This window comes from Bos indicus, chromosome 24 (genome assembly GCF_029378745.1).
Source record: "Bos indicus isolate NIAB-ARS_2022 breed Sahiwal x Tharparkar chromosome 24, NIAB-ARS_B.indTharparkar_mat_pri_1.0, whole genome shotgun sequence".
Classification (NCBI taxonomy): Eukaryota; Metazoa; Chordata; class Mammalia; order Artiodactyla; family Bovidae; genus Bos; species Bos indicus.
The window spans coordinates 59,621,807-59,644,641 of NC_091783.1; the positions used below are offsets into that span (position 1 = coordinate 59,621,807).

The 22,835-nt window shown below is 38.9% G+C and overlaps 1 protein-coding gene and 1 non-coding gene across 2 annotated transcripts in view; both read left to right on the forward strand.

Moving 5' to 3' along the window:
• The window catches only part of LOC109577691 (glutamate decarboxylase 1-like), a 67,899-nt gene that overhangs the window by 17,595 nt on the left and 27,469 nt on the right, over window positions 1-22,835 (forward strand). The window lies entirely within an intron of this gene.
• On the forward strand, window positions 5,733-5,804 carry TRNAC-ACA (transfer RNA cysteine (anticodon ACA)). The gene has a single exon. It is a non-coding gene; the product is annotated as a tRNA-Cys (tRNA).

A 22,835-nucleotide genomic window follows, 5' to 3' on the forward strand; every position in this document is an offset into this window, starting at 1 on the left:
ACATGTACACCTGACCCATTGTAAATTTTTCCACTTCATTTTAAATACTTTTATTAATACTTTTGCTATATTTGTAAAAAAAATTCCTGTATGAATGATTGAGCAATATGATTTTCTTAATACACTGCGAAAGGGAAAAGCACAGGTTGGACTGTCAATAGTTAAAAAGTACTTTTGTCTCTTAATAACTGTAAGAGGGAGAAGCAGCATACAGTAGAAGCTATTAGTTAAAAAAACAGTTTTGGTAAACAAAGCGAGAGACGTGGATCTTGCCGAGTTAATTGCTTGAATCCACCCTGCACGGGCTTCCCGCATTTCCCGCATCCGATTGCAAGTCCAAGAGTGCCATCTACTTCCCATTTTCTGTACAAAATTCCAGTGTTTGGAAAACAACACAGAATGATCCAGAAAACAAAACTCTGACCTCAGATTTATGATTTACATCTGCAAAATAAAGTAAGTATAACAAGAAAAATTTAGTCATGTAATCTTTCATCTAAAATACATAATGAGATGTTTTCTATTTCTAAATCAGCAATATCTTTTGCTCTTTTAAGAAGATAGGTGTCTGGTATAGGTTGCTGGAAAAAAATTAAGTCTTACATATTATGACACTTTTAAAGCCATATCTGAATTTTAAGTAATTCTGGGATTTTTTTTTTTTTTTTTTTTTTTAATGTGATCTCTAAAGGTTGTCACTGCTTGGAATTAGATTTCCGGAAAACCTGCTCCTGTACTATGTTTATCTTTGAGATCAAATAACTCTTGAGTTGCCAGCTGTTAATTGTCATTAGTCATCTTTACTTAAATTCATCATATGTTTAGAAACAGCACCCTTTTCTAGATGATTTCTCCTAATAAAAGTAACATAGCAATTTCTTTTGATGGATTCCACTTTTATTATTCAGTGTTCTTATTCAATTTGATTTTTAAGGGTACTGATGTGTGAGGAAGAAGTTTGTGGAGTACAGCCAACTCAGTTACTTCTGAGCTTGGCCCATGGTCACTGTGCCCTAATTGACATGAATCAGCAGTTTCCATTAGATAGAGAATTTTATTTTGTGATTAAAGGTATTATTTCATAGGTAAACATTTTGAGTCCTGACGAAGAAGTTCAGGACTGTAAATGTTTTTAAGGAAAAAACAATAATTGATTTATTCCAGATCATTATTAGCTACTTAATAAATAACATTGGGAGGAGGGCACAGCAACCCACTCCAATCTTCTTGCCTGGAGAATCCCCATGGACAAAGCAGCCTGGTGGGCAACAGTCCAAAGGGAAGTCATTTGGTTGTATCAGACTCTTTGCGACCCCATAGACTGTAGCTTACCCGGATTCTCCGTCCATGGGATTTCCCAGGCAAGAGTGCTGGAGTGGGTTGCCATTTCCTTCTGGGTCACAAAGACTCAGACACGACTGGGCGACTAAGCACAGCACAGCATATACCATTGGGCTTCCCTGGTGGCTCAGTGGTAAAGAATCTGCCTGCAATACAGGAGGCGTGGGTTCAATCCCTAGGTTGGCAAGATCCCCTGGAGGAGGAAATGACAGCTCACTCCAGTATTCTTGCCTGGGAAATCCTAAGGACAGAAAATCCTGGCGAGCTACAGTCCATAGGGTCGCAAAAGAGTCGGACACGACTTAGTGACTAAGCAACAATATACACCATCACATCCGGGAACCAGAGATACAGAAGTGAATACACTGAGAGCCTCACTCTCATGGGACTTAGAGAAGGGTGTTCAGATAATAAAATCATCAATAATCAAATGAATTTTACACTTTCCGATAGTTTTGAGTGCTCTGAGAAATTACAGCCCAGGGACATGAGAGTTACAGGTCAGAATGACGAGGAATGGATAGTTTACAGTGGGAGCACTCAGAAGACTTGTCTGAAAATATGAGGCAGTATCAATATTCAGAATTGCACCAAAACTCATATAACTAACATCATTGGTGTGAGAACTTAGAAATTCTTATTTTCTTCTCTACAGGATGAATGCAAGAAAAAAAAATGGGAACTGACATAAGGAAAATTTGGGATTATAGCTTGGTGCTATTTTTGCATTGGATTTAACACTTGGCACAGTTTGGAATTAGAATGTTTTAGCAGTCTTTCAATTACCCTTTTTGGGCTGTGAAATGATTCTTAATTATGTTATTTAAATCACATGTAAGTGGCTAGTCTGAGGTCTTTGGTTTATGTTGACTTAGTGTTTTAACTAAAAGTCTGATACTGTAACATGCTTAAAGTCAGGTGAATTTAGATAATCGATATAAAAACATATGTACTATTTATTTTTGTTTTAGTTATCTACTATTTATGCTTTCCTTCAAAACAGTCTTTTACCCTGACTATTTTTTGAGCATAAAAAACAAACTGAAATTAATTGCTACTGACCACACCTACTCCCTGATAAGGCTATGAGGAAGGTTCTACTGTTCATCTGCAAACATTGTGCTTGGTATCTGTGAAGTTTCTAAGTGAAACAATTTGCTCTTCAGTCACTAAGTTCTGGACTCTTTGTGACCTCACGGACTGCAGCACGCCAGTCTCCCATCCTTCACTATCTCCCATTGATTGCCGAAACTCAAGTTCACTGAGTCAGTGACAATATCCAACCATCTCATTCTCTGTCACCCCCTTCTCCTCCTGCCCTCAATCTTTCCCAGCATCAGGGGTTTTTCCAATGAATCATCTCTTCACATCAGGTGGCCAAAGTATTGGAGCTTCAGCATTAGCAACAGACCTTCTAATGAATAATGGCTGCTTGTAAATACAGTTCTGTAAGGTTCATGGCTTGCATTCTAAGGCAAGAGAAGTCTAAATTAAGCCCCAGCGTTTTTAATAGATGTTGAAATTGCAGGTTTATAAAAATCATGCTGCAGTCCTTTCATGAAAACCAATAACACATTCTATGTTTTTCTTGGCTGATAAGAAAATTGTAGCTAGTCTCCAAAATAACTGTAATCCATCATGTGAAAATTGGAGGTTTCAAAGGGAAGATTGATCCAGTATTTTCACTTTTGCAGGCAGGATGAAGTTATTTGGATCCCAGAGAAACTAACACAAAGGCAGATTCTGGTTTAAGAGAATATGATGTATCATTTGACACAGATACTTCAGAGGAGATGCTGTATCTTTGGTAGAGTAATTAAATGAGATGATCTCATGATGAAATGTATTGCTAACTTAGTTATACTATAGATGATTGCTATAAAAATTAAGTTGAAAAACTTGCTGAGTTCTTTGCTAACATCTTGGCTTTCTGTGCATCACTGCTAAACAGAAGTACAGAAACAGTTAGAAAGGAGAAGGAAAGAATGGCTTTATTACTTTCCAGGCAAAGAGGGAACACAGCAGCCTAGCGCCCCAAGAACTGTGCCCCTCTCCCTGGTGAGGAAGGAGAGGTTATATAGTCAGGCAAGGCTATGTGATAAGGATCAAGGCAGTAACAGTAACTTTGCATTCTTTCTGCTGCACAGTTCCAAAAGGAAGAGATTGCTGACAAGATTAGAATGTGTAGAGTCATGCAAAATGCCAGGCTGGATGAGTTACAAGCTGGAATCAAGATTGCTGGGAGAAATATCAACAACCTCAAATATGCAAATGATGCCACTCACATGGCAGAAAGCAAAGAGGATCTAAAAAGTCTCTGGAGGAGGGTGAGTGGAGAGTGAAAACGTTGGCTTAAAACTCAACATTAAAAAAAAAAACTAAGCCCATGGTATCCAGCCCCATCCCTTCACAGCAAATAGAAGGAAGGGGAGGTGGAAGAGGTGACTGATCACCTCGTCTCGGGCTCTAGGATCACTGCGGACAGTGACTGCAGCCCTGGAGTTAGAAGACGATTGGTTCTTGACAGGAAAGCTATGACAAACCTAGACAGTGTAGTAAAAAGCAAGGACCTCACTTTGCTGACAAAGATCCATGTAGTCAAAGCTATGTTCTTTCCAGGAGTCGTGTATGGATGTGAGAGCTGGACCATAAAGAAGGCTGAGCACTGAAGAATTAACTCTTTTGAATTGAGGTGTTGGAGAAGACTCTTGACAGTCCTTTGGACAGCAAGGAGATCAAACCAGTCCATCTTAAAGGAAATCAACCCTGAATACTCATTGGAAGGACTGATGCTGAAGTTGAAGCTCCAACACTTTGGCCACCTGATTTGAACAGCTGATTCATTGGAAAAGACCCTGATGCTGGGAAAGACTGAGTCTGAGAAGGGGGCAACAGAGAATGAGATGGTTGGATGGCATCACTGATTCAATGGACATGAACTTGGGTAAACTCTGGGAGACAGTGAGGGACAGGGAAGCCTGGTGTGATGCGGTCCGTAGGGTCCCAAAGAGCTGGACATGACTTGAGTACTGAATACACAACACAGAGTCTTGGGTGGTGAGTCTCCTAATCTTAATGAGCCTCCCTGGCCTTTTTAATCTTGCCCCAGGTAGTTTCGTTGCTGGAGCTCCCTTGACTAGCAGCTGATCTGCCCCTTGGAACTCAGGAAAAGTTATAGAGGCTGGAGTCTTGCCTGCGAGAAATGCAGGACATGCCAGAAGTCCAATAGGTACTGTTCAGCATCAAGTTGATATAAGCCATCTAGTCGAGTTATTCGAGTTTATTCTGCTCATTACTATTCTCTCTCTCTCTCTCTCTTGCTGTCTTTCTGGATACAAGTCTTCAAAAAGTAATGGAAAATAAAGTCAATTTAATTATAGGATATTAATGCCAATTATTTCTTTCAACTGGAAGACACTGTAATTCCTTTCCATATGGTAAATTTTATAAAAGAACAAAGGAATAGTTCAAACAATACTTGAATGAACAGTAATTGAATTTCACGCCCCATCAGCCAAATTTAAGGATATTCCCATTGTCTCAGAGCACAAAGCGTGGATTTCATTATATTCAACATAGAACAATATCCTTTAGAATGGGCGGCTTTCTGAATTTTGGGAGACTGTGGGTGTTTATGAGTGCTCAGTTGTGTCCGACCCTATATGACCCCAAGGACTATAGCCCAGCAGGCTCCTCTGTCCATGGGATTTCCCAGGCAAGAGTACTGGAGTGAATTGCTGTTTCCTACTCCAGAAGATCTTCCCAGCCCAGGGACCCAGCTGCGTCTCCTGCAGCTCCTGCAGTGCAGGTGGATTCTTAGCCTCCGAGCCATCAAGGAAACCTGCTGACCTGATCTTTGAGAGGCTAAATAAAGACAAATATATTTTGTAAAAAGCAAGTTTCTTTCTGACAGTTCATCTCACAATAGCTGCTGGTAAAATTAAACTCCACCTAACATTCAACTTTCCCACACATGACCCTGAAACACATTAGATAAATACCTGTACTTTTCAGCATTAGCAGTAATTTGGAGGTAAAATAGTTATGCTTTAACTCAACTCTCTGAGTGCCCACGTTGTGTGTGCATGTGTATGTGTTAGAGACTGAATCACCTGTAGTCACCTTCTTCTTGGTTTTGAAGAATGGTAAGAAATGGTAAGAAAATATTTGGCCCTTGGTCTTGACAGAGCAACCTACTCCCCCTATGGGGGAGCCTGGAGGGCTGCCATAGAGTCAGACACGACTGGAGCGACTTAGCAGCAGCAGCCGCAGCCTCTAGAACTGAGAGAAAATAAGTTCCTGTTGTTTAAGCTACTCAACCTATGGCAATTTGTTATGGATGCCCTAACAAACTAATACAGATTTCATTGGTCCTTATAGAAATTCGGCCTTCCCTGGTGGCTCAGACGGTAAAGCGTCTGCCTACAATGCGGGAGACCCAGGTTCGATCCCTGGGTTGGGAAGATCCGCTGGAGAAGGAAATGGCAACCCACTCCAGTACTCTTGCCTGGAAAATCCCATGGACGGAGGAGATTGGTTGGCTACTGTCCATGGGGTCGCAAAGAGTCAGACACGACTGAGTGACTTCACTATCACTATAGAAATTCAAAACTTTTCCAACTTCAAAACTTCCTCTATTTTTGAACCCATATGATTCACTTTTATCACACAATTTTTTTCTTCCTCTTGAGAATCAGGCTTCTTAACTTGTAGGGCATTTTACCTGTGTTTCCTCCACTTTTAGTCAATTATTCAATTCGTTTCAATTTGCATTCTACCTCAAAGGTATTGAAACTTTTTTCCTTTCTTGTCTCTAGATTTTAATCCTGATGACCATTCTCTCCTTTCTCAAATGCTTCCTTAACTTGTTTTTTATAATATCATATTATGTTGATTTTCTCTCCACCTCTTACTGATGATCACACCATCTTCAGCTCTACTGGGCTCCTGTTTCTCTTTGATATTTGTTTATTTAGAGTTCAAGCCATGACTCTCTTCAATTCTTATTTTACTTTCCATGCTCATCATTTCAAAGTTCTAGTTCAAGTTCCCGGGTTTTAAAGTCATTGGGAAAATAAACTAATATTCTAAAATGACATATTTAAGCCAGGACTCATTTTCTGTCCTTCCTGACCTTTCTCCTATTCCTGTGAATAACAGCATTGTATATTCACTTTCCCAGATGAGAAACGTGTTGACCCTTACTCCTTCTTCTCCCCAACATCTCCCATTAAATAGTTAAGTACTTTTGGCTTTTCTTCTTCAATAGTTCTATACTTTTATACTTCTCTTAATTACATCTCTATTATCTTCATTCCCTAACTTCTACTCTTGACAGACACTGCATTTATAGTCGTCAGTTTGAAGCATTAATATGACTTTAAAGTTATCCTACCTAAAATCTTTCAGTGGTACAAAGGCCCAAATTATTTAGTATGATATATAATGTCCTTTCTGGTTCTGTCTATGCCACCAAGTTTAACACTTCTCTTTCCCCAGCCTTCATAGTCTATTTTCAAGGGGAATCTGTTTAACACAATTTCACGTTCTCTGATCTGGTCCATTTAAAATGTAATCCCTTTAGTCTGCATCCTCCTCCCTCACCCTTTGCTTAGCTAATTGGTATTCATCCTTCTGGTCATAAATTCCACATTTTCATTTTCTGTAACTTCCCAGAGCATACAAGACGGAATTAGGTTCGCTTCCTCTGCAATTCCTTGGGATTTTATGCTGATATGTTTCAGTATTTAGACGGGGAAGCAGTCACGGCTGCTTTGAGGTGATCATTTGTCAGTGGTCTTTCAGTTTACATCAATTTCTGGACTTCTTAAGAGACAATAAATAGCTATTAAATGAAATAATAAGTCAATGCTTGAGTTTTGCATTAGAGGATATTTCTTAAGCAAAACTCATGCAGCTTGTAAAAAAAAAACAACATCTATTTTCAACATTTCCCTATTGTGTTCCACACAGTATGGAGCTTGGCATATTATAAATTTTCAAGGACAATATGAACTTGATAAAAACAAAGAAACCCTAATAAATATAACTATTTTTAAATTAGCTTCCCTGCTTCTATATTAACAATGATATATATTGTTAGGAAATAATTGACAAAATATTTTGGGAGAAAATTATTGAGAATTAGCAGTGACATTTCTTAAACACTCTACTCTGGTGTTCCATTAATAATACCCTAGACACAATCTTATTGTGCTCTTTTCCTCTGTTTTGACTTTGTCAGTCTTATATTTGTGTCTCCTAACATGTCATTGTAGATAAAATAAATAGCAACAAGTCTCTTATATGACTTCAAAAATCCATTTTTCTTAAGTAGAGGCACGTTCATAAAACTAGGCTGTTTATGATGGGTAAAGAAAATTGCTAACTTTAAATCTTAACATAAATTCAAAGAGCTAGGGTGTGTCAGTGACATCCATGAGAAAATGTTTTACAAAACAATGTAAGTCTTCCGATAAAAGAAAAAGAAATGTATTTACTTAGCTAAAAACATGTTATAAAAATAAAATACACACCAAAAATAAATACTATAAGGCGTGGCAGCAATAGATTCCAGACTTTGAAGGAGTGAATGGAGACAGAATGACAGTCAGCAGCCAAAAACAGTCAACAAAGAAGCAGCAGGAAATGCTAAATATTTGCAAAGCTATTTACATACATGAGCAATCGACACTACAGAGACTGGTGAATTTTTGCAAAACCTTTGAGATGCAGTTAAGTTTCTAAAACTCTTAAAGTCAAGTTTCTCATTGGTGAGATTGGTTTAGTAATAGTTGCTGAAATCTCAGAAAATCACACAAAATTGTGAATATCAAACTAAATAATCTGTGGATGCTTTTAAAAAAAAATACAAGTGCAAGAAACAAACATTGTCTACTATGGGCCAGGATAACAGGCTAAATTATGGGAGTAAGGGTAAAAAACATCTGCTGCTGCTGCTGCTGTTAAGTCGCTTCAGTCGTGTCCGACCCCATAGACAGCAGCCCACTCAAGGCAAGAACACTGGAGTGGGTTGCCATTTCCTTCTCCAATGCATGAAAGTGAAAAGTGAAAGTGAAGTCGCTCAGTCGTGTCTGACTCTTAGCGACCCCATGGACTGCAGCCTACCAGGCTCCTCCGTCCATGGGATTTTCCAGGCAAGAGTACTGGAGTGGGGTGCCATTGCCTTCTCTGGTTCTAGAGGCTAGAAGTCTTGAGATTAAGATGTCAATAAGACTGGTTTCTTCTGAGTCTGCTCTGTTTTCTTGGCTTTGTAGCTGGCCGTCTTTCTCTGTCTTACTTGTTCTTTTCTCTGTGTATTTCCGTGACCTGATTTCTTTTTCCTATAACAACACGAGTTATATTGGATTAGGATCCATCCTAATAACCCCGTTTAACTCAATCAGCTATGTAAAGGCCCTATTTCCAAACGCAGTCGCATTCTAAGGTACTGGGGGGAAAGACTTCATCATATGAGATTTGTGGGGACACGACCCCACCCACAAAACATTCTGTTGGAGCTATGTTTCCTGTAAAGGGGAAGGAGTTGGAGTCAGAGGAGAAAGAAGGGAATCAAGAGGGAGTGCAGTCCCCATGGGAGATAGATAGAAAAAGATGCAGATGAGGATCGGGCATCGAGGAGGGGTCATTAAGGTAACAGAAACCGAAAGCCAGATAGATGCAGGTGCCCTTAATGTGCAGAGATACTGGAGCTCGATGGTTGCTATCACTGCAGGAAGAAGAAATATGGTAGAGGAGTTGGGCTGAAATTTTGAGGAAGATCTACTGGGTGTGAAAGAGGCTAGAAAACAATAAAGCAAGATGTTGAGAATACTGACAAGACTACAGTAATGAACCATGGGGCCTCTGTTAGCTGGGGAAGGGACTAAAGATAGGAAGTAGTTAATGGGAAGGTATTAAAGCAGGTGTTGAGAACTTGAAGCTCTCAAGATTTAGTATTGATTGATTTGAAAAATAAAATCTATGGGATTTTGCTTTTCCTAACTCTTATTATTAGCTAAATCTATCAGTGTTTTATCATCTTCAAACATCATTAAACTCTCCATGTAAGAAAGTTGTTTGTTCTTTCATAGAGGTTAATATAATCACCCAGTACCTCCTTTTATACCAGGTATGGCTTATTTACAGTACAAAGCATATTTGCTTACTATCTTATGATGTTTTGAAAGACATTGCCCTTGGATTTAAAAACATAATACTTATTTTGAAGGAATAGAACTGAGGGTTAAAATGTCCATGACTACTAATGAAAATTGTTTGCTGCAAAGGATGAGAGATTGCAGAGGGCACCTACAAGTGGAAAGCAGAAAAATAATTTGTTAAGAAATCTCTGGAACAGAAAACAATGGTGGGTGTGGGGTGGGGGAATAAATCTCCCCTGCAAGAGCATCAAAGTAAATAAAACGAGAGCTAAAGAGAGTGACATAATTATGGCTGGGTTGTAAATATCTATTTTAAGTCTGCTTCATGTAGTTTAAACAGTTTTTCAGCTCCTTACTTGTAAGTTAGTACTGCACAATATTAAAGTCTGTTAAAATTCATACCTATAAAGCAAGAAAACTAAGATATGAATTTATTAAGCATTTAGGTCAAGTGCTGCTGCTGCTGCTAAGTCACTTCAGTCATGTCCGACTCTGTGTGACCCCATAGACGGCAGCCCACCAGGCTCCCCCGTCCCTGGGATTCTCCAGGCAAGAACACTGGAGTGGGCTGCCATTTCCTTCTCCAATGCATGAAAGTGAAAAGTGAAAGTGAAGTCGCTCAGTCGTGTCTGACTCTTAGCGACCCCATGGACTGCAGCCCACCAGGCTCCTCCATCCATGGGATTTTCCAAGCAAGAGTACTGGAGTGGGGTGCCATCGCCTTCTCCGTTAGGTCAAGTAGTGTATTCTCTAAAATAAAATTTATTTTCCTAAAGTACAGCTAGTGTGTCATGTGATACAAAAATCCCACTGATGATTCGTCACTTTGACCACCTTCACTGCTTGCTGACCACTATTGCTCAGATCAGATCAGATCAGTCGCTCAGTCGTGTCTGACTCTTTTCGACCCCATGAATCGCAGCATGCCAGGCCTCCCGGTCCATCGCCATCTCCTGGAGTTCACGGAGACTCACGTCCATCGAGTCAGTGATGCCATCCAGCCATCTCATCCTCTGTCGTCCCCTTCTCCTCCTGCCCCCAATCCCTCCCAGCATCAGAGTCTTTTCCAATGAGTCAACTCTTCACATGAGGTGGCCAAAGTACTGGAGTTTCAGCTTTAGCATCATTCTTTCCAAAGAAATCCCAGCGCTGATCTCCTTCAGAATGGACTGGTTGGATTTCCTTGCAGTCCAAGGGACTCTCAAGAGTCTTCTCCAACACCACAGTTCAAAAGCATCAATTCTTCAGTGCTCAGCCTTCTTCACAGTCCAACTCTCACTACCATACCTGACCACAGGAAAAATCATAGCCTTGACTAGACGAACCTGAAGAGGAACTAAAAGGCCTCTTGATGAAAGTGAAAGTGGAGAGTGAAAAAGTTGGCTTAAAGATCAACATTCAGAAACGAAGATCATGGCATCCGGTCCCATCACTTCATGGGAAATAGATGGGGAAACAGTGGAAACAGTGTCAGACTTTATTTTTCTGGGCTCCAAAATCACTACAGATGGTGACTGCAGCCATGAAATTAAAAGACACTTACTCCTTGGAAGGAAAGTTATGACCAACCTAGATAGCATATTCAAAAGCAGAGACATTATTTTGCCAACAAAGGTTAGTCTAGTCAAGGCTATGGTTTTTCCTGTGGTCATGACCACTATTGCTGGTGTGATGTAAACTCACAAATGTCTCTCATGAAATGTGAGTCTTCCTTCAATCTCCTGACTTTGCAGTTTCACTCCTGCTCCATCTGTCCCTTGATGACAAAGAAATAAATTATTTGATGATTAAAAAATGGAATTAAATGAATTGTACATGGTTATGCTCATCCAGTCTTTACCTCAAAGAGTTCCACTCTTAGATTCCTCACCCTTTTTCAGATTCCTTTCTCAGCTACATTCCTTCAGCCTTCCATGGATGCAAGGATCCTGCTGAGATGGACTTAAGTGGAATCTGAACCTCAGAGTGAAGTAACTTTTGAGCGTCAGCGTTAATTTAGAATTTGGATTCATCAGCTGGACTCATTCACATTTGCTTTATGGGGACCAGTTTGAGCAGATGGAAAATCTGTTTTGGGATGGATGGAGAAAGCCAGGTAAAATTCAGTAAAAAGAGGATGACGTAGGGATCCTCCTCACAGCTTATTTGAAAGGAAGCAATCCAGTTCTGATCCAGTTCTGAGGCTGAAATAATTGTTTTGTTCATTTGAAAAGTCTTAATTGAATGTGTACTAGGTCCTAGGCATATGCCAGAGCCCTGAGATATGGAATAAAGCAAGAGCTATTCCTGACACTGAAAAGGCCGCAGTTGAGTCAAAGATATTACTTGGTTTGTGCTTACTGGTTGCCATGGCTCAACCAATTACACAATTGTAGTGGTTCATACTGGAGAAGGAAATGGCACACCATTCCAGTGTTCTTGCCTGGAGAATCCTGTGGACAGGGGAGCCTGGTGGGCTGCTGTCTGTGGGGTCGCATAGAGTTGGACATGATTGAAGTGACTTAGCAGCAGCAGTGGTTCATATGTATCTTGGGAGGAGTAAGCTGTTAGTAATACTATAAGAAGTAGGGAATCTTCATAAATAAGATTAGAACTGACTTTGAAGTATAAATTGGCTAGGTATGAAAAAAGGAAAACATTCCAGGCAAAGGGAATAATACAGAGACACACAGAGAAGTGTATAACTGTTTAAATATAGTTTACATCTGCTCTGAATAGGAAGGTCTTTCCCCCACGATTTTTCTCCAGAAAGAAATAACTAATCTTTATGTGGCCTTTTAGGATTAAAGAAGTCCTTAAGATAATTCAGTTTTGAAGCATAGCAGAAAAGGGAAATTGTTGGGACGCTACATAATATTGAAAAAGTATATGTCAAATGATGAAATGACATTTGTAAACAAGCATCTTCAATTGTATTGTTTTATAGTAAATTACATCAAGTATGCAGCCACGGGGCTTCCCTGGTGGCTCAGTGGTAAAAGATCCATCTGCCAATGCAGGAAACTTGGGTTCGATCCCTGGGTCAGATCCCCTGGAGTAGGAAATGGATATCCACTCCAGTATTCTTGCCTGGAAAATTCCATGGACACAGGAGTCTGGCGGGCTGCGATCTATGGGGTTGCAAAGAGTCGGACACGACTGAGCATGCCCACACGCACGCTTCTCTAGAACTTCTTGTCAGTGGAGAAGGCACTGGTGTGAATCTGCACGACAACCTTACTCCTGCTGTTCCTGACAACCTCCCACAACTGTCTTCCCTCAGACTTCCAACATATTCTTTTATCTTTAGCTGAAAATTGTATTTAAGGTGGTAGCTTGGGCCATTTTGGGAGTTACAAAGGTTTTTATGGCTAAATCTTATATATGCAGAAGGTAAACAAGTTATTAAACTTATTATTGTTTTGACAGGGATTCCTGGCATGCTCCGGTTCATGGGGTCACAAAGAGTAGGACATAATTGAGTGACTGAACTGAACTGAGTGACTGAACTGAACTGAACTGAATATGTCTTTATTACAGGTGAGTCTCAGTCAAGAACCTGGAATTTCCTGGAAACAAAAACATTTTTTCCTCCCCTACAGACACATTACAGTCAATAAATGTCCTTTGGAGAAATCAGTGAACTAACATAACACTCACTTTACTGTGGTTTTTAAGCATTGAATAAAATTTAATTAATGTTACTTTGTTCTGAATTTTCCAAATGTGTATACCTTCATAATTTAAAAAAGAAAAAGAAAAAAGAAATAAATAAAATTACAGAGAATAAATTCAGTTAGGAAACTTTTGAAATCTTGCTGGCAACTTAGAAGAAAATGAGACAAAGATATGATTTAAATTGACTTCCAGAAATGGAACCTCGGTGTCACAGATACTGTAGATGCTCAATTCTAGGTCTATATTTTGCATTTATTCCAAGACTTAAAAGCATGCATTTTATATTTCTTCTTTCATGGTAAGATATAACATGTTCTTAAATTCTTATTCAATAATAATACAAAATATAAAGATGGTATTCTTGATGCTTTATTTCCTTGGTTAAAATTTAATTTTTGGTCCACACACCAGGTGATTTGGACTAAGCTGATAGAATTTTCTGAGGTTGTTTAATTCACTTCATTAACACAAAATAGCCATCTACTAAGTTCTCAGTTTCGCACTACATCAATACAAAGGTGAGAAAGACACAATAGCAGTTACTTCAAGAAACTGATAACGTAGGCAATGAAGCAGAATGTATAAAAGCAAATAATTAAGTTGCAAGATAATCAACACCCTCAGGTAAAAACCCAGAATACTGAAAAAATATTCTGTATCAATAATAAGGAAACAGAAAAACTATTTTATCTTACGGTATTGAGAAAGAATAAGTGAGTCCTGTAAGAATAAGTGGGACTTCAAATAATAAAGGATATTTGGGGAAGACATGCAAAATTGAGTTAACAGCAAAACAAATACATTTAATAATTAATTAACTCAAGTGACTGAAGTCCTCTCATCTTGTATATATACATCACACTGTAGACTAAGTGAATGACAATTAATAGATGAATAGAACTCCATCCTCATTCCTACTGCAAACTAGAAAGATGAGAGATAAATGTATTGTCCTCTGCTCTTTTCTGGTTAATCATGGCTATCTCGGACAGTTTTAAAGCTTTCTAATGTGTAAACAAGAATCAGGCTACTATCTCATTTTCAAACAGTGTTAATTATACAAATCTCCGTCTTTTTATTAGCATAGTGGTATCCAGCGATTATAATGGGAGAGGATTTTTAAAAACTATTCGAATGTCGTTTATACAAGGAGCAACATTTTTGTATAAAGCCTCTTCTACAAAAAGATGCATAGATAAATAATTCTATGAGTTTATTCATTTGTTTTATCTATAGAAGAATTAATGCACAAATAAATATTCATGAGCCAATTTGTGTTACTGGTTTATTTCGTGATATCCAGATGTTATCTTTTCCTCTTTGTGTTCAGTAATGATCATTTGAGATTCAAATGCAAACACTAGATGAAGTTGGCATACCTGTCCATCATTAAAAAATGAATAATACATCTTCATGAAGAAAAAAATAATGTATTGCCTCCTTTTCAATAAGACAATACCATTTGAAATCCTGTTGTGTATTTCACAACAACTTTGTATCTACACTGAAGTTTACAAACACAAAACTTTATAACTTTCTGGTCTCAGGATCCCTTTACATACAGTCTTAAAAATTAGTGAAAACCTCAAAGAATTTGCTTTATGTGGGTTATATCTAATAATCTGGTTCTACTAGAAATATTCCAAATTAAAATTAGTAAATTTAAAATATTTATCAGTTTATTTAAAAGCAAAAATTGTAAATCTATTATATATATTGCACTTCCCTGGTGGCTCAGATGGTAAAGAATCTGCATGCAATGCATTATGTATTAACAGAAATAACATGGTTTTTATAAAAAATAGTTCTATTTCCCAAAACCAATCTAAAATTCATCATAACAACTATTTGTAGCAAACTGGATACTATTAACACTTAGCTGTTTTCCGGCTTTCATGACTGGGATAACTTGAGATTTGCCTTTGTTTTCTAAAGCTGCTGTCAGTCAGTTAGTACAGATGTTATAGATCTGGTTCAGGCCAGGTTACACTTTAACTCTGTGAAATTCAACTTGGAATTATTTGTTGCTATTAGTCCGTATTCTAAAATCATGCTTCAAAATGTAGGCTTTGAGAAAATGTAGGAACTTCTGAGAAAAGAAACATAAAGTGCATGTGTTAACAAATAGAATGTAGCAAAATGAAATGGCCATTCATTTCCCCCAATGAGGGGCTTCCCTGGTGGCTCAGATGGTAATGAATCTGCCTGCAATGTAGGAGACGTGGCCTTGATCCCTGGGTTGGGAAGGTACCCTGAAGAAGGGGGTAAATCAGGAATTCGGAAAGCCAAGGATCAGTATTACTTTACATATTAATATTTTATGTTGTAGTGAAAACACACACCAACTGAACACAATATAAAATATTAATAACATGACAGGCTATATTTTAAAAAGTCACTAGGTGGAAAGAAATGGAAAATGGTATGCTATGTTGTTTTAATAAAATAAAGAGAATAAAGTTGGAAGATCTGCGTTTTGGTCTGGGGTTGCATCTCTGTTCTGAAAGTTGTTAGTTATACTTTATAGGGGCAAACTCCCTAAGTTTTCTGTAAAACAGTTTCTACACTGTTGGTATTTTGTAGAATTATATATCTGAATAATGGGAATGGCATTTGTTTTGCTTTGCTACAAAAAACAAAGCACAACAAAAAAGCTCTTTTTCTGCTTTACAAAGCAAGCTGATAAAAGAAAGATGTCCTGTAGTCTAGACACAAAAAGTACAAAGAAAAATATTGGCTCAAGTATGTTGAATGATTATAATCTTTTCTCCTTACAATGTGTAAACAGCAGGTTTGCAAGTGCTCACGGGAAAACTACAGTGAAATGCAAGATGAAAGAATCACATTATTGTAAAGACCAGAACGTTCCAGAAAGCAAGAGCTGTCCTCTCTGTCCTTTGTATATTTAGAGTATTATGCTTCATGGTATTGTTAGAATCGTTTCTCAAAGACGAAAACAAATTCTCCCAGAAGAAATTAGTGACTAATGAAAACAAATGAAGTCAAACCTTACAAAGTAAACACACATCAATGTCTTCTGGGAGTTATTTGTATCTTTCTATTCCACAGTCTTAATTATTTACTCTGTCTTCAAATTTATCTTTCTATTTGAACCCAGATAATCAGACATTATATGGAAAGAAAAGCTAATAAATATTTCCAGTGAAAAGGGTAACAAGTCTTCTTTGGACTTTGTAGTATGACTAAACATCATATAGGTATGAAAATAATTAAACGATTTTCTTTGAAAGTTTATGCAATTTAAGGGGTAGAATATCAACACAGGAAAAGTTAAAAAAATAATAAAACATTAAATGGCAATGATCCATACCTTATTTTTTTAACAATATATTGAAATTACAAACATCCTTTCTATCATGGTCCAAATATCATTTTTTTTTCAACTCTACTCATTAAAAGCTATAAATGTGCCCAAGGTGCATGATCATTTTGTGTTTCCCATTACTTATCTAAAGGAAGTTCTACAGTAGGATCTGTGCATGGCGTAGACTGTTAATTTTTCCCAGTATCCCTCTTCTCTTCTTTGTTTTAGAAATGGAAAACCCCCCTTCCCCCACCCCCCTCCTCCTTACCCTATGCACAAAGTGTTAGCAAAGAAGTTTGTTTAGAAGGTGACTATAGTTTCTAACTTTGCCTCCCAGCGGTTCTGTATGACCAGGTCAGCTATCTCTGACCATGGAACTAAGATTTGGCCAATGGGATGTATGTTAAGTTCTAACTCACACTTTAAACAGTAGCCTAATTTCTTTTATCTCCTTTCGTCCCGTTTCTTGGTCTAGAATTCAGGTACAGTGCTAATAAGCGAGCTTTGTGGATAAAAAGTAGGTAAAAGAAACAATCTTGACTTGTGCTGTCCAGTTCAGTGGCCAGTGGCCACGTGTGGCTTTTGAGTACTTGAAATGCAGCTAGTGTAATTGAGATAAATTTAAAATTTTACTTCCTTACAGTTAATTTAAATATAAAAACTCATACTCAATTTAGTTATTGGAAACTTTTAAGAATCTTTGAAACAATTTATGTATGTTCATTTATTTTTTAATTGAAAATTTCATGAAAGCTAAATACAGACTAAGTATTTCAGATGAAATTTAACATTCTCATTGAGAAGCAGTTCATGCTTGAAATAATAAAACTTAGATATATTATTATTTAATTCACCTGTTTTTTTAAATTGTTAAATATGTAACTTTTCTGAGCATTTTTTTCTCTTACTTTTAAGTGCCATATAAAATAGATAGCACAGATCAAGGGAATGTCTGTGCCACAAGAAGAAAGGAACTCAGGTCTTTGGATGAACTCATACACTCTGAACACCTTCCATCCACTGCAGATTTCTTTGTAAAAGAGAAATTTGTTGAGAGGATTGAATGAATTAATGCTCCAGAAGGGCTTAGACTAGAGCCTGCCATACTAAAGCCCAGGGCTTTCCAGGTGGCTCAGTAGTAAAGAATCCGCCTACCAATGCAGCAGATGCAAGAGATATGGGTTTGATTCCTGGGTGGACGATCCCCTGGAGGAGGAAAAGGCAACCCTCTCCAGTATTCTTGCCTGGAAAATTCCATGGACAGAGAGCCTGGTGGGCTATAGTCCACGGGGTCCCAAAGAGTCGGACACGAGTGAGCCCACACGCACAGTTTACTACAAGTTCCAAGCTTATAAGATTTATCCTTCTTAATGTATTTCCAAACAGAAATAAATTTTCTCCCTCCATAATCCTATAGCCCGTTTTATATATTTGTATTACGTAGTGCCATCATCATTCAATTTCATGCCTTTGATTGGGATTCATTTTGAAGAATTTGTCAGAGAGCCTACGCTCCTGCTTCTAGCATCTCTGCTGGTCTCACAGACAATTAAAAAAAAAAAAGAAAAACTCTTGCTCTAAGTTTTACCAAGAGACTGACCGTTTTCAATCACAATCCCTTCACAACTGTTTCTACAACCAGAAGGAAACCACGATCACGTCATTCCACAGCCCAGATCCTTGTGTGGTTTTGTAACGCTAAACGCCAAACACATTTATGTGTCTTTCCCACTTCCCCTGTCGATAACTGCTCCCTGTTGGTTTTCTGGGGTGTCACATACACTTATTTTTCCTTATTTCCTCAATTAGCATCTCAAGATATTGTGCATTTAAAAAATTTTCTCGAATGTGATTTTCCTGTTTCATCACCTAGTTAAATTCACTTAGTTCAGATTTCAGCTCACACACACCCTCTTCAGAGAGCTGCAGATGGCCCTTCAGACCATTAGTCTTCTGTGAATTCTCTCAGAGCAACCTGGTGGCACATTCATGGACCACCCTTTCCCAGGTCACTACTATAATGCTTGATTATAATTTTATTATGTGTGGCATTTTTCACATCATTAAAACATGTCGAGTTTTGTCTTGTTTGTTACTCTCCTTTCTGCTAAACTGTAACTTCCTTGAGGGTGGATTTGATGGTACTTTTTGTACCTCCCCTCCAACACCAAGATAGAACTTCTAATAAATACATTAAACTGCCAAAGGAGCTGTGCAAAAGTTGAAAAAACGTTGCTGTGATAATTCAGAGGGAAATAAAGATCACTTCAGCTCAGTGGTGGAAATATGCAAATATTTATGGAGCTACTAAGACATGACAAGAGGGTGTAACAAGAGAGCGGACTCTACAATGAGAATGATCAAGTCTGAATCCTGGATCTGCCACTTACTAGCTGTGTGGTCTCTGGAAAATAGCTTGACTTCTCCGTGCTTTAGGTTCTTCATCTGTAAAATGAGGGAAGTAAATAGCAGTGTTTTTATAAGGCTGCAGGGAGAATTAAATGAATTAATGTGAATCTATCTTACAAGAGTGCTTCGCACATAAGTACTCAGTAAATGTGTGATACACGGGCTTCAAATTAGGAGAAAGAAGGAGAGAAGTCATTTAAAACATATGAAGTTGCTCTATATAAAGTACAAGGAAGTAAGAAGAGGTGATGTTAATAGGAGAGCGTGAGGGAACTATTTTTGAGATGCAGAAGGTTTCTGTAGGTGAGTGGTAGGAGGTAAGGCAAGAAAAGGGTCAACTTAAGAACTTTATAGTAGATATCATCATTAGAAGTTTTTGGTCAAGGCAATGGCATTATCAGAATCATGTTTTGATTGTTTTTGTTCTGTCTGTCAAGATTGTCAGGAAAAATAATTCATAGTTTGCTATAAACACTTCAAAAGCATCATCTCTTTTTATACTGAAAGCTCATGAGTAGGTATTACTACGGTGCCCACTTTATTGATGGGAGGACTGAAGTAAAGGAAGATGTGAAACAGAACACAACAGTAATAATATCTAAATCACTGAAGCTACTATGAGGAGTCAATATATGAAATATGTTCAGCACTGTATTAAATACAGTGAGTGTCCAATAGGAAAAAAGCTATGGGTTTAACCTGAGTGACTGTTTTCTAAGAGTATTATCCCCATTTCCTCTTGAGGTCCTATCTAATATAGTGTAATATAATACAAGAAATCTTGCACATGCCTTGTAGATAAAAATTATTGAGTTTTCATTTCAACTTATATATGTTTTATAAATGTATATAATTAGAATCAAGTGAAAACAACAGCAACATTAATTTCCCCTTGGGTTGGGGAGGGTCAGCTTCACGCTGTGTGTTTAGAAATAAAGGTCTCATTGTCAGGACATGAAGGGGAGGAAACAGAGTGACAGAGAGGACTCTGTGGGGGAGACCGTTTCATCAGAACCGGGATTGACCGAGCTCGTCCGAGCGCAGAGTGGCCGTGGTTAGTGTGTGGGGAAGGAGCGGGCGAGGAGGAGGAGGAGGAGGAGGAGGAGAGGAAGGTAGGGGACTTTGTGGGATGAACTGTGTAGGGAGAGGGTTCTCACAGAACAAGCAGGGCAGGGACAGAGCTGGGTTTATGAACAGAAATGAGCGGGGGTCCAGGAGTCAAGAGCAGAGCCGATTTTCAATGAAGATAATGAGATAATCTTCCCTGGCGGATGTGGTGACGCGAGCGGTGAAGAACCCGCCTGCCAGGTCGGAAGATCCCCTGGAGGAGGAAATGGCAACCCACTCCATCTTCTTGCCTGGGGAGTCCCACGGACAGAGGAGCCTGGTGGGCTCCATCCGTGGGGTCGCACAGAGCTGGACGCGGCGGAAGCGGCTTAGCACGGCCCGGTGGATGTGGGGATGCTATTAGCACAAGCAGGGTTTGCTGACCATCGAAGGGAACGGAAAAGCAGCTACGGACTCCGGGAAGCTTATGTTGTCTATTTTCCCTTTTCTATGTCACAATCATCAGTCAATTTTACTGGAAGCAATGAAAGGAGGAAGAAAGACACAGAGAAAATGATTTTCAAATCATCCAATATGTTTTTTATTTGTTAGAGGCTCTAGTGAATTCCTTGATGAGGAAAAGATTGTAATAATGGGTCCAGATTAGGTTGAAGTTCGTCAATGGCTTTTGACAACCCTCATTTTTCCCCCCTTTCATTATCAGAATGAATTAGACATCACCGAATCTTTTTATTCTGGAGAAGGAAATGGCACCCCACTCCAGTACTCTTGCCTGGAGAATCCCATGGAGGGAGGAGCCTGGTAGGCTACAGTCCAGGGGGTCGCAGAGAGTCGGACAGGACTGAGCGAAGACTGCACCAAATGCACAGAAGAGAAGCTAACATATTTCCAGGTCCTTTTGTTTTGTGAACCACCGATCTTCTCAGGTTCTTCCATTAACATGCTCAAAAGATGCTTAATTTTAAAAAATAGCAATGTTGACCAGCACATTATTTAATTGTTGTAAATTCCAAAGGACAGAAATGGTATGGACCTAACAGAAGCAGAAGATATTAAGAAGAGGTGGTAAGAATACACAGAAGAACTGTACAAAAAAGATCTTCACGACCCAGATAATCATGATGGTGTGATCACTCACCTAGAGCCAGACATCCTGGAATGTGAAGTCAAGTGGGCCTTAGAAAGTATCACTGTGAACAAAGCTAGTGGAGGTGATGGAATTCCAGTTGAGCTATTTCAAACCCTGAAAGATGATGTTGTGAAAGTGCTATGCTCAATATGCCAGCAAATTTGGAAAACTCAGCAGTGGCCACAGGACTGGAAAAGGTCAATTTTTATTCAAATCCCAAAGAAAGGCAATGCCAAAGAATGCTCAAACTATTGCACAATTGCATTCATCTCACGTGCTAGTAAAGTAATGCTCAAAATTCTCCAAGCTAGGCTTCAGCAATATGTGAACCGTGAACTTCCAGATGTTCAAGCTGGTTTTAGAAAAGGCAGAGGAACGAGAGATCAAATTGCCAACATCTGCTGGATCATGGAAAAAGCAAGAGAATTCCAGAAAAACATCTATTTATGCTTTATTGACTATGCCAAAGCCTTTGACTGTGTGGATCACAATAAACTGTGGACAATTCTGAAAGAGATGGGAATACCAGACCACCTGACCTGCCTCTTGAGAAACCTATATGCAGGTCAGGTAGCAACAGTTAGAACTGGACATGGAACAACAGACTGGTTCCAAATAGGAAAAGGAGTTCATTAAGGCTGTATATTGTCACTCTGCTTATTTAACTTCTATGCAGAGTACATCATGAGAAACGCTGGACTGGAAGAAACAAAGCTGGAATCAAGATTGCCGGGAGAAATATCAATCACCTCAGATATGCAGATGACACCACCCTTATGGCAGAAAGTGAAGAGGAACTCAAAAGCCTCTTGATGAAAGTGAAAGTAGAGAGTGAAAAAGTTGGCTTAAAGCTCAACATTCAGAAAACGAAGATCATGGCATCCGGTCCCATCACTTCATGGGAAATAGATGGGGAAACAGTGGAAACAGTGTCACACTTTATTTTTTTGGGCTCCAAAATCACTGCAGATGATGACTGCAGCCATGAAATTAAAAGATGCTTACTCCTTGGAAGGAGTTATGACCAACCTAGATAGCATATTCAAAAGCAGAGACATTACTTTGCCAACAAAGGTTCGTCTAGTCAAGGCTATGGTTTTTCCTGTGGTCATGTATGGATGTGAGAGTTGGACTGTGAAGAAGGCTGAGCGCCGAAGAATTGATGCTTTTGAACTGTGGTGTTGGAGAAGACTCTTGAGAGTCCCTTGGACTGCAAGGAGATCTAACCAGTCCATTCTAAAGGAGATCAGTCCTGGGTGTTCTTTGGAAGGACTGATGCTGAAGCTGAAACTCCAGTCCTTTGGCCACCTCATGCAAAGAGTTGACTCATTGGAAAAGACTCTGATGCTGGGAGGGATTGGGGGCAGGAGGAGAAGGGGACGACAGAGGATGACATGGCTGGATGGCATCACCAACTCGATGGACACGAGTCTGGGTGAACTCCAGGAACTGGTGATGGACAGGGAGGCCTGGTGTGCTGTGATTCATGGGGTCGCAAAGAGTTGGACACGACTGAGCAACTGAACTGAACTGAGCTGAACTGAAATTCCAAGGGACTAGTTGACGAATTCTTGAGAAAAGGTTCACCTGGAAATGGGGCTCAGAAATGACGATCATTATGTACTTTTGGATTATTTTAGAATTTTCAGTCCAAAAGTAGAAAATAATTCCTGTGTTACAAACATGTGAATTATACTATTAATATGCCCATGCATTACTTTTGTTTGTACCCTAGAATACTAAT